Here is an 11,208-nt window from a genome sequence, read left to right as displayed (position 1 = left end):
AGGAAGGAAGGAAGGAAGGAAGGAAGGAAGGAAGGAAGGAAGGAAGGAAGGAAGGAAGGAAGGAAGGAAAATAGATGTACTCTCAGGTCGCAACCCCCACACTCAGTGATGCAATCCAGAAGTGAGAGATTAAATCTTGCCAGAGAAAAATATTTAAAAATCCACAAAATTGACAAATTTAGCTGCTGAACTCTAACAACTCTCCCTGGAGCAAACAAGCAAAAACTGACTGAATTTTTAATAGCAGCTGATTAGTTAGCCAAACTTTCACATTTTCTTCCTGACAACACTAAAAGCTGTGCCCTGACATGCTTATCAGTGCTGCCAAATAGCAAGTCCTTGTTCTTGCATGGAAGCTCCAGTGATTCTCAGTAACACAATAACTTAAAGTAATGAATACAGACAAAGCACTCTTTCCCTCATTGAACACCAGAAAAATTTCAGCAAAATTCTAAAATAAAATGGAATTTTTCAATCTAAATATTTCAACTAGCATCTAAAAGTGGTCTTCTAATGGGTCCTTGCTGTCTAGGTTGTGGCTAAGACAGTAAGAGTGCCAAATGTGTGTTTCTGGCAAATAGATGGATGGCCAGAAAAAGATATATGTTTTACACCCTCATGAGCCATGTGGCCAGAGAAGAAACATTGAAACTTGAATTTTGTCTCACACTACAAGTATCCGCTTGTCATCAGTCCACTAAGGGGGGATGATGCCATGAGAGAACACCTGTCTACACCAATTTCTTGTTCTCTTCAATCCATAATTATATATCCCTGGGAAAAAGATTCTGAATTTCATACCACAGGCACCTCCAAGTAATTATTTCACTCTAAAATTACATTAGAAGTATTTTGTGGAGGTTTCTTTATTTTTTCTGCTTTAAAGAAGGCAATATATTTTAATAATCTTGTGTTGAAAATTTTTATTAAACCCTTTATAAATTTAGGAAAATATTTTAAAAGGGTTTTCTTTAATATTGAAAACCACCTCCTTTAACAAAAAAGCTCACTCTTAGTCATTCAACACCTGACATGTCAAAACATGAGAATGAGCGTGCAATGTTAAGGCTAAAAGGGGCAGCTCTCACTGTGACAGATTAGTTTCAGCAACACCAAGAGCCACAACAGAAAAGCTTCTTGCATCTACTTGCATGAGTCTTATACTTAGCTTACCAACCTTACAGCTCAGGAATTGCTTCTTCTGTGGTCTGTACAAAACCAAATAGAATCAGGGGATCATGCCCTCATGAAGTATCTGGACTGTATAATAGCAATAATTATAGAGCAGTATTATTAACAATCAGCCTACATTTTTCACTGTGACAGATTCAGTGCACTATGGAATCCAACTTTTAATTGAAAAATAGTCAAACTATAGCAATTCTGCTTGCAAAGATAAACTTTTCATTTGTACATGGATGCAGTCTTGTCTCAGTCTAACGCAACAGCTTTGAGGAAGATTGCCCTCATCTGTCTCAACTGTTTGTTATTTGCTAAACATAACACCTCAAATCTCCCTGAGACTAGAGAGCAAACTTGAGAGAATCTCAGCCTATGTTTTACTTAGCGTGGAATAACTGCTTTCTTCAAGCATGATTTAAAACAGCCCAGAAGGATTCTCTATGGATCCCAGGAACTAACATGCCAAAAATCACTGTTGGAAAACTGGGTATGTACTCTGAAGCGTGAGATGAAAATAAAAGTAATTTATATTTAAAAGACTGAGGTATCATATAGAAGGTTTATTTATATAGAAAATAGTCACTATGACACATTGTTCTATGCTGTGCTTAAAGATTCCCAAATTCAGATATCATAACCTTTGATTTGCATAGACACTAAAATGTGATGTGCCCTTCTATATGCCCTAAGATACAGATAAATTAATGCTGCCATAGTGGATGTCTTATTACTTTCTAGATAAAAACAGTACCTTCAACTCTAGCTCTTAGTTAGGGGCCAGTCAACAAATTACATCTCATCAGATGATCAGATGATCTCAACTGAGATCTGATTTTGCAAAAGGGAACCACATGTGAAAAACAACTGCTAAGGTTGCATGATGTGATTATTGGGAACAGTTAAATCTGCATTAAGAGACATATCAATCTAGAAAATTTATCACAGAAAGAAAAATTCAGGCACAAAAAATGTAATACATTAAATGAGTTAAATTACAAGGATAATGTTTGAAATTTTTGCTTAATCTCCTCTTTTTAAAATGGAGGACTGCAGTTAACAAGGATTCAATATTTGTGTGCAATTAGAAATACTGCCAACTTCATCCGAGGGCTGTCGGAATGTCCTCACAGACAGATCTTCATAAAGCTTTCTCCCTGCAATGAATGTTAACTACATACATATCTGATCTTCTCAAGTTAAGTAAAAATGAGACAAAAATGGGAAAAAAACATTCTGATTGAAATAGAAATGTTCATCTTTCTTTGTTTCTGTGAAATTTTTGATGTATACTGAGCACGAACACCTCAAACAATCACCCAAAGTTCTGCTCAGTAAATTACTGAAAGAATATCCATATATTTAAGTGGAATTAGGAAAACTGACAGAGGAATTCTTTTTGCAATAACTTTGATAGTAAGTGCCCCTTGTATTGGGTCTGGCAGAGACAGAGACCACTTTCCCCATAGCAGCCCTCCCTGAGCCCCTGAGCTTTGCACAGATAGCTAGAAAGGTGTTGATAACATACCAGTGTTTTGCCTTCTGCTGAGCAGTGCTGGCACAGCACCAGAGCTGTCTCTCCAACATTCCCACCTCACCAGCAGGCAGGAGCTGGGCAAGATCTTGGGAGCAGACACAGGCAGGACAGCTGACCCAAACTGAACAAAGGGATATTCCACACCACTTATTGCTCAGCGATAAAAGCAACGAAAGCTAAGAGAGAAAAAGTTGGGGAGGCACCCGATATTATGATATTTCTCTTCCGGAGCAGACACTATGTGTACTGAAGCCCTACTTCCTGGGAAGGGTCTGGACATCACTTGGTGATTGAAAGTAGAGAATGAATCTTTTGTTTTCCTCTGCTTCTGCACATGGTCTTGCTTTTGCTTTATTAAACTGCCTTTATCTTGACATGGGAGGTTTTTTTCCATCTTATTTTCTCCTTTCTTATTTTCTTCCACCCTGTCCTACTGAGGAGGGGAGTGATAGAGTGGCTTGGAGGGCACCTGGCATCTAGCCAAGGTCAACCCACCACACTCCTCCAGATGTCATCCTGGAGAAAGCAGTGCACATCTATCTCGCATATTTGTCTCTGGGACAGGTGGCAATAAATTTCTACTTCTCTGCTTTAATTTTGATAGTCAGACAGGCAGACAGGCATTCATTTCACAGTAGATTCCTTTTTGTCAGCATTTCAGAATATTAGCTCTTCCACACACAGTCTTCCTAAAACTGAGTCTTAGTTCAAATTTCATGAACACCAGCAGTTGGTTCACATAAAGGTCAGTTTATAAGTTAAATTTCCTAAGTTTCATCATTCTCCTTTGATTGATTCACTTTAGCCATACTGAGAAGATCCAAGCTTACTCCTGCTTCACCACAAAATGTTTTGGATGTTACACAGTGGGGAAATGTAACAAGTCTGAACTGATCAGTATGTGAAAACATGTTAAGGTAACTTATGTGGAAAATTGGACTAATGCTGCTTTTACAGCTGAAGTCCACTAAAGTACAAGGAAAAAAAGAGAGACATTCCAATGAGACATGCATTCCTACTAATTATCATGAATCAGGGTGGAGGAACTTCAGTTAGTATTTAATACATTATGGCTCTCTTTTCAAGTCCTAGATAATCTTGCATGGATGATAATTTAACATTCAGAATAAAGTAAGATCTTTAATGTTTAAACAAAACAATTAATATTTACATAGAAAAGTTATGTTTCTTTTAATAGGTCAGTAGTAATACACAATGAAAATTTCTTTTTCAGTATTTGATACTGGACTGTAATACTGCCAATGTCACTAAAAGTATAATTTTAAAAACACCTGAAGTAACGTTTGCAATAACAGTCTAAATATATTTACAATGGACTTACAGGTTTACCTAGGATCCAGACATGAGATTTCTAAGTAATACAGATGTTTTCTGAGTGGAGGCTTAAAGAACAGTTGCACTGCAGCCACCTTAAAGGATCCAACACTTAAGGGAGTGTTAGTTTACTTGTGTCACATTATATTGCAATCTCCCATGTTGATATCCCTTATATGTTAATTACCAGAGCAGTAGCCAATGTCATCACTCATCAGTGGTGGCTCAGTGCCAAAAGTTTTTGCTATGGTTCTTGAATTTCTGCTCACTACTTTACTGAAAAGGATCCTTGCTACTGCTTCAATATGCACAGTGAATACCTTTTTCTTGCAGATACCTCAGCTATTTTGTAACTCCTACAAAACATCTGTGCAACTACTGCAGAACACTTCGGGTGCTGACAGACTATCAAAAGAGACTTGCTAGAAGAAATCAGAAACATCATCAACAAGCAAGAAAAGGGGCACAAAAATCCAGATAAATTTTTTCATTTAAATGGTGAGAGGAAAAGTACAATAACAGGGCTGAGAGTACAGAATAGACATGAATGGGATGATAACAGAAGAGCATAAAATGAACAAGGGGAGAGGTTAGTGAAAGAAAGGAACTGGATTTGAGCTGTGCTCCCTACCCATGAGTTTGGCTACTACTGAAGCCAACAGAGGGGATTAGAGAATGTCTTTTGCTATGAGGGGCAGTCAAGCCTCTGCCAAGCCTAAACAACTTTTACAAGGAACAGAAGGTGTTGAGTTCCCCTTAGACACATGCACTGATTCTCTTTCTGCTGGAAAGATGCAAGGTTTCCTTGAGGAGTGGCAGGAAAAGGAAATGTCTTCTACAACCAGAAAGCAGAAGAAAGGCACAGGATTCTCAAACAGCTGCAAACAGTTCCCCCAGCTCACTTGGGTATGACATTGCCAGGAGGTGAACAAGAAAAGCATGTGCTGTAACTACAACATTTCAAAAGCCATTCAATGAAAAATAGCCCACTGGCTCCTATCATGCATGCCTATATTGTAGTGAAATTGTACTTTCACTATAATTGTACTTACACTGTACCTTTAAGAAACGGGTGATGTCTATTTTTTTATACTGAACCTAAAACCAATCTCCTTTACAAACTAAAAATTCTCATGAAAAGTCTGATTCTTTTTCTTATTCAATACAGCACATTAGCAATCATTAAAAAAGTATAGACTTAAAGCAGTATTGCTGATCAAATATAATATATTGCATTAGAAATAAATTCTATATTAAAATAGGGACTTTTACTAAAGAATTACTTTTTTTTTTCAAATAAATTACTGGAACTTTTGCATTATGAAAGCTCTCAGGCAAAATTAATGGTTTTGTTTTGCAAATTAATTTAGATATTAAAAAATCATATTTTCAACCAAGATCTCAGTTACTCAGATTAAATATTAACCAAAAGCTGTCTTCTGCTTAAATAGAATTTAGCCTTTGAAGTGTTTTTATTAATCTCTTCTGATGTAGGTGCTTGAAATTCTATGAAAGTGCTGCTGCTACCAGTTCTGTGCATCACTTACTGTAATTTATTTTCAGAACATAATTCTATTTATAAATGAAAATCCTATTAAAAGAAGACAAGAAAAATTAGTCCTAGACTTTGCATTGGTAGAGTAGAAACAAAATGAGCGGCCTAACCTGAAGTGACATTTACAAATTACCTGTTAATTTAAACTGGGTTGAAGGATGACAGAGTTTAGTCGGACTGACAGGAAGTACCGAAGGAATGACAGTTGGGCCTGTAGTGGCCATAAAGCTCCCATAGCAAGCACATTTATCTGTCTCTCTGGGAAAACCTTCCCTTGTAGTAAATAATATATTTGTAAAAATATTTACTTCGTGGCAGCCCAGTGACTGAACATTTCATGGAGCTGTACTCCTCCCCCACTCCCTCATTCTGCCATCCCCTTCTTTTAATTCTCATTTTTACCAAGGATAAGAGCTTTAAGATGGCCACCTGCCCTTAGTCACATGGTTGATTCATCACCACCCCCCTAAAGCTAAACCACATGATTTTCTTAATGAAAATGAGACAAGAAGTGACAAGGCTTGTATCCTTTAGTTGCTTCAGGATAACATTCATGCCCTGAGACCAGTTCCTTTGTTCACTAGACATTCTTTGAACAGACACGATTTCGTATCAAGGCCATGCAGTGCCAAATATTTATAAATATAATAATAGCTGCTCTCACTCCACTTACAAATAGCACTGAGAAGACTCAGAACAAAGTGCTAAGAGTCTTGTTATTTATTCACTTCTGAAAACCAAAATGTTTTCTGAAGGAAAGGCCCCAGTGTCTTACACTAAATACTTTCCATGTGTACAAACTTCTATAAAATATTTAAGCTACAAATGGAATATTTGGGAATCTTAAAATAATCTAGTACCAATTATTTAGGAATCTGTCCCTCTTATGACAAACAACAAAGGACCATACCAGACAGCTACTGTAACTCTTCCCTGCAGGGGAGCACCACATGCATGTGGAGACACATACATGCCAGCACGTATGCAGGCCATTGTAAGGCTAACTCAGCTCACACACAAAATGCTTAATGAAAAACACTTCAATACTTTTAAAGAGCAAGCTGTATTTTATGTACACATAGAAATGACTGAACATAAATTTAAAATGATATACCATGGTTTAGGGATCTCACAACACAGCATCTCCTGGGCCAGGCTGCCATGGTCTGCCCCTCACCCAAAGCACCTCGTGCAGTCCACAGGTGACGTTAGACCCACACTCTGGTTACCCCTGGGGGACACAACCTGTTCTGATATAATGCAGCTGGGTACAATTATAAATGTGTCTCTATATTCACAAGAAAAATATGTTGCATAAATCCCTCTGCCTCCATGAACATGAGTATATTTATAGATACAAAACAAATGGTACGTGAAGATTGTGTTTATGTTCCAGAGCAAAGGCATGAATTCCCACAACCTCTTCCAACAAAATTCAGAAGCCATTGTTTTAATGCCATTTCTTCTTCCTTTTGAAATTGACAGTCAAAACACAGAAATGTCAACCATAACCAAGCCTGCAACACCAAACAAGCTCAGGGTTTCTGTAGGTTGGTGTGGAAGACTTGCCAACAGGTCTCTTGAAGCAGACATTTTAAATGTAATTCATTTCTGATTTTTAATCTTAGCATGGAACCCTGATTTTTTTTTTTTTTCTTTTTAAATAATGGTTTGACAGGGATGTAATTTTATACCTACTGTACAAAAGATTTTCCTTATTTAATAGCAGAATATAAATTCTGGAAGCAAAAAAAAAGATCTTATTATTATGGAAGAATAGTAAAATAAGATCTACAGTACCATTATTTTTTTAAATTAGACATTGTACCTTAGTCAAGAGATCCAAATATAGACTGTGCTCTGGCCTGTAGTACACCATTGATGAAAAACGGTTCTCAAATTCTGCTTAAAGAGTCCAAGAGGACACAATTAATATTTTTATTTCTCTCAGGAAAAAGAGGGCTCCTGCAATATATAAATGCTTTGAAGCTCTACTGATAGTGGAAAAAAGTAACAAAAAAGAGTAAAATTTTTAAAAAAAAGAAAACTGAGTTACATTTGATGTGCTAGCCACAGACTTCCTCCCTCACTAAAACTGGTTATGGTTCACCTTCCTCACAGAAAGGAGAAATGACCAGTGGGAGTATCCAACCACAGAGTAAGAAAGACCTTTACTTTGGAGATGTTCAATACAATGAGGAGAAACATAACCCTGTCTCCAGGTTGTCTCTATGATAGAGAGAGCTTTCATGTGTCTTGATGCATCTTTCATATATCTTTAGAGAGACTGTCTTCCATTTAGATTTGGAGGCAGAACTAATATACAACATTTTATTAATTCTCTCCCACACATCTTTGCCCAGAAAACCGTGAATACCTCTTTGACCAATCACAATTATTTATCCCAGTTTATTAAGTGTCCCTGTACTGTAAGAATGATATTCTTGCCCTTATACAGTGTATCAAGGACGTATGATAATGGTAACGATCAAAGTCATTTTAACACTGCACAAAGTCTAGGATGTCAATGCCATTTCTTCATTAGAAAAAAAGTACTATTGATTATTAGATAGAGATAGCTAGAAATGAAGAAATGAATAGGCAGATTACCCAACTACCAATTACCTGCAAAGACTTAGTCAGGTATTTGGGATGCAAATTAGTTACATATGGTTCTGAAGCTAAACTTGTTCAGTATTCAGCACCATTATTTTGATTGGTTGTATTACAGGAGAAGGAATTTAGAGCTATAGTTGTACCAAATGGAAAGAAAGAGATTATTTTTTAGTTTAGTCATGTCTACTTTCAAACCATCACATGAAAAGTTCTCTCAGAACTAGTCCAATGAGCTGCAGCAAACAGAGATAATACTCATTGTGCCTTGGGAGTCATTATGTGTTAGTCAGTAACTGAATAACATCAAATACTCTACTGGAAAAGTTTGGCCTCTTCCAAGTGTCTAAATGCTACTCTGGCACCCCTGAGGCTCCAAACACAGGGTTCACACCATATGTACTTACCTCATATGATCTCTGTCTGGAGAATCTCCCTAGTGTTTGTACAATCAAAACATCAAATTGCTTTCTACACATGCAAAAAAGGTAAAATTCACTGCTGTACTGCTGGAGTTTATGCTTACAACTGCAGAAATTCATACCTTTCCCTTCACTTTTTTTTTTTTTTTCTTTTTCTTTATTATTTTTTTTTTCATTACCTGCCTTCTATTGAATTTTAGAAGAGTTAATTCTGATGCCCTGGCAGAAAAAAATAAGATCTACAAGGCACTTTGCAGCTCAGACTGCTGATCAGGAGGTCATGTCACTAGATATGAAGTATTTTATGTAGACTCCAACCAGCATTCTGAGTTCCCTGGTTCCTGTTACCAGCAATAAGTCACGTGTCTGTATGATGGAGAAGACCTTCCTATTCTCTGTTTGCTAAATAGTCAATTATCTTTGGAAAACACTCCCAAATGGTTTTTAAAATTTTATTCCACATCCAAAAAAATATCACTGCAAACCTAATGCGTGCAGCTGATGTGCCTTCCTCAGAGTCCTTCATTTGCAGAGAGAATATACATTATTGGAATACTGCCTTCTGTCCCTCTGGTAACTGAGCATCACAATGCTGATCATTCAGAGCAAAGGAGAATGGTTTGCATGTCGTCCTAAAATCCTTCTAGCTTTGTCACAGCTATAGGACTTGAAGGAGGAATTAATTCAGAGAAATCCTTTGGTCTGCGTCTCACGGCCAGCTTAGACCTTATAAAAAGAGGTGCAAGCAGGAAAATTGTATTCCTTTCAATTCTGCATCTCTTAGTGATGAGACCTCTTGAGGAGCATTACAGTGTTCTCAGGCTGCCAGGTAGACATCAGGTAAAACCAGGAAGCTCTTTTTTTCTTATTGGAATCACAGTCTGAGCATAAAAGTGATTTAGATGCTTAAACACATTCTCTAAGCACCACTGGGATTCTTGAAAATCACTGTTCTGGTGCAATACCTTCACAAAAGCCCCCAAATTTCTGCTGGTAGCAAGGCTGGAAACTGCTTAAACATTACCATGTAAGCAGTTTGGTGGCTGATCCACACCTGGACCTGACAGCCTTCAAAAATTAGGCACCTGTCCATCACCTCAAAAGAATTCATCAGATAGCTGTCTGTACAGCACTGCCCAGCCCACACAGCAAGCTGGAGGCTCTGTGCTGCTGCCACTCAGCCTAGTAAATCTAGACATTGCTGTAATAGTTAGGACATGCTGTCGATTCCCCTGTGTGATTTGCAGTAATGACTGAACTCAGGTCTCCCTCCTCCCAGGACCCTCATAAGATAAGATCCTCAGAGGCAAGTCTTTCTCAGCAGTGCTCATTGAGGCCATTCTATTATCTTCAAATTGCTTAAATATTCTTTGGGCAAAGAAAGAGGAGGGACGTGTTCAGGCTGGCAGCCAGAACAACTCCTAAGAAACCCAGTTATTCATTATTGCACACCAAGTTTCCCCTGTATCATTCTGATCATGCCACACAGCAGCCTTTTACTGGAGCCACAAGACACAAGAGCAAAGCAGAAGCATCAGGAGGGAGGCACAGAAGGAGCAGGAACAACAGCAAGACACACTCTGCATAACAAGAGCAACGTTGTCAGCTGCATACCTACACTGGCCATCCCAACCAAAGGCAGTGGCACCCCAGGTATGCATGGAAATTTAAAGAATGAAGAGGATAGGGAACACTTTCCTTTAGAAGCCATAAAACCTACAAACCAGTGATGAAATTTCAGTTGTAAACATCCTGCCTTAATCAATCATAGATGAACTGCCCAAGAAATACATAAAATAAAGGGTAGGCTATGCAGGAAATAGGGTATCCACAATAATTTGTTGATCACTTGCCATCTTCTCCTTCTACAGAGGCAGCTTGAAAAAATGTGAAAAAGTCCAAAGAATGCACTTCTAGGAGTATGGGGTAGTTTTTCAATCTACTATTCACAAAATCTAAGGCAGTATCTGCCAGAAGTGAAACTTCTTTCTTTCAAAGGTTCTTTTAAATAATGCAGTGTTCTTTCCCCTCTTTACTTCGACGAGGCTCAGATTGATGGATTTGCTGATTTCCAGAGGAATCTTTTGGGTTTTCAACCAGATCCTTATTGCTGCTGATAACACACCAGGAAGCATACAATCATTTTATTCCCACTGGAATGTGTGAAACATTTGGAGACTGTTTCCAGCTTTGGCAACAGCTCCATGCTGTTATGACATCAGCCTCATTATCATGGCCACTTTCATTTGATTCTTTCTAGCCTGCAGGGACAGGGGCCTGGAAGTGGCAGTGTCTGACAGAACCTGTGCTGCATTCTCTGGAACCTCACAGATTCTTTCCAAACTGAAACTTTCACATCTATGGTCAGAGAACCCTTTTAATCAAATCTTTAGACAGATGATCAAGACATCCATGCATAGGATCATTGGAATATTCTTTTAAAAGAAATTTAGTTCTAGCCCTCCTGAGTGTATATTTCACCATGTCAGAGTGAACAAAGTGGGGTGTGAGAAACAAATGCTTACTTGTCCATTGCTTTCCATTTCCTGGTGCTCATTTGGACGCTA

At 38.0% G+C, this 11,208-nt stretch overlaps 1 long non-coding RNA gene across 5 annotated transcripts in view; it reads right to left on the bottom strand.

The window, feature by feature from the left end:
• LOC107207985 overlaps positions 1-11,208 on the bottom strand; it is a 473,398-nt gene that overhangs the window by 285,092 nt on the left and 177,098 nt on the right. The window lies entirely within an intron of this gene.

Source organism: Parus major, chromosome 8, assembly GCF_001522545.3.
Source record: "Parus major isolate Abel chromosome 8, Parus_major1.1, whole genome shotgun sequence".
Taxonomy (NCBI): domain Eukaryota; kingdom Metazoa; phylum Chordata; class Aves; order Passeriformes; family Paridae; genus Parus; species Parus major.
The sequence above is the reverse complement of the archived record's forward strand: the minus strand, read 5'-3'. Positions and strand labels throughout refer to the sequence as shown.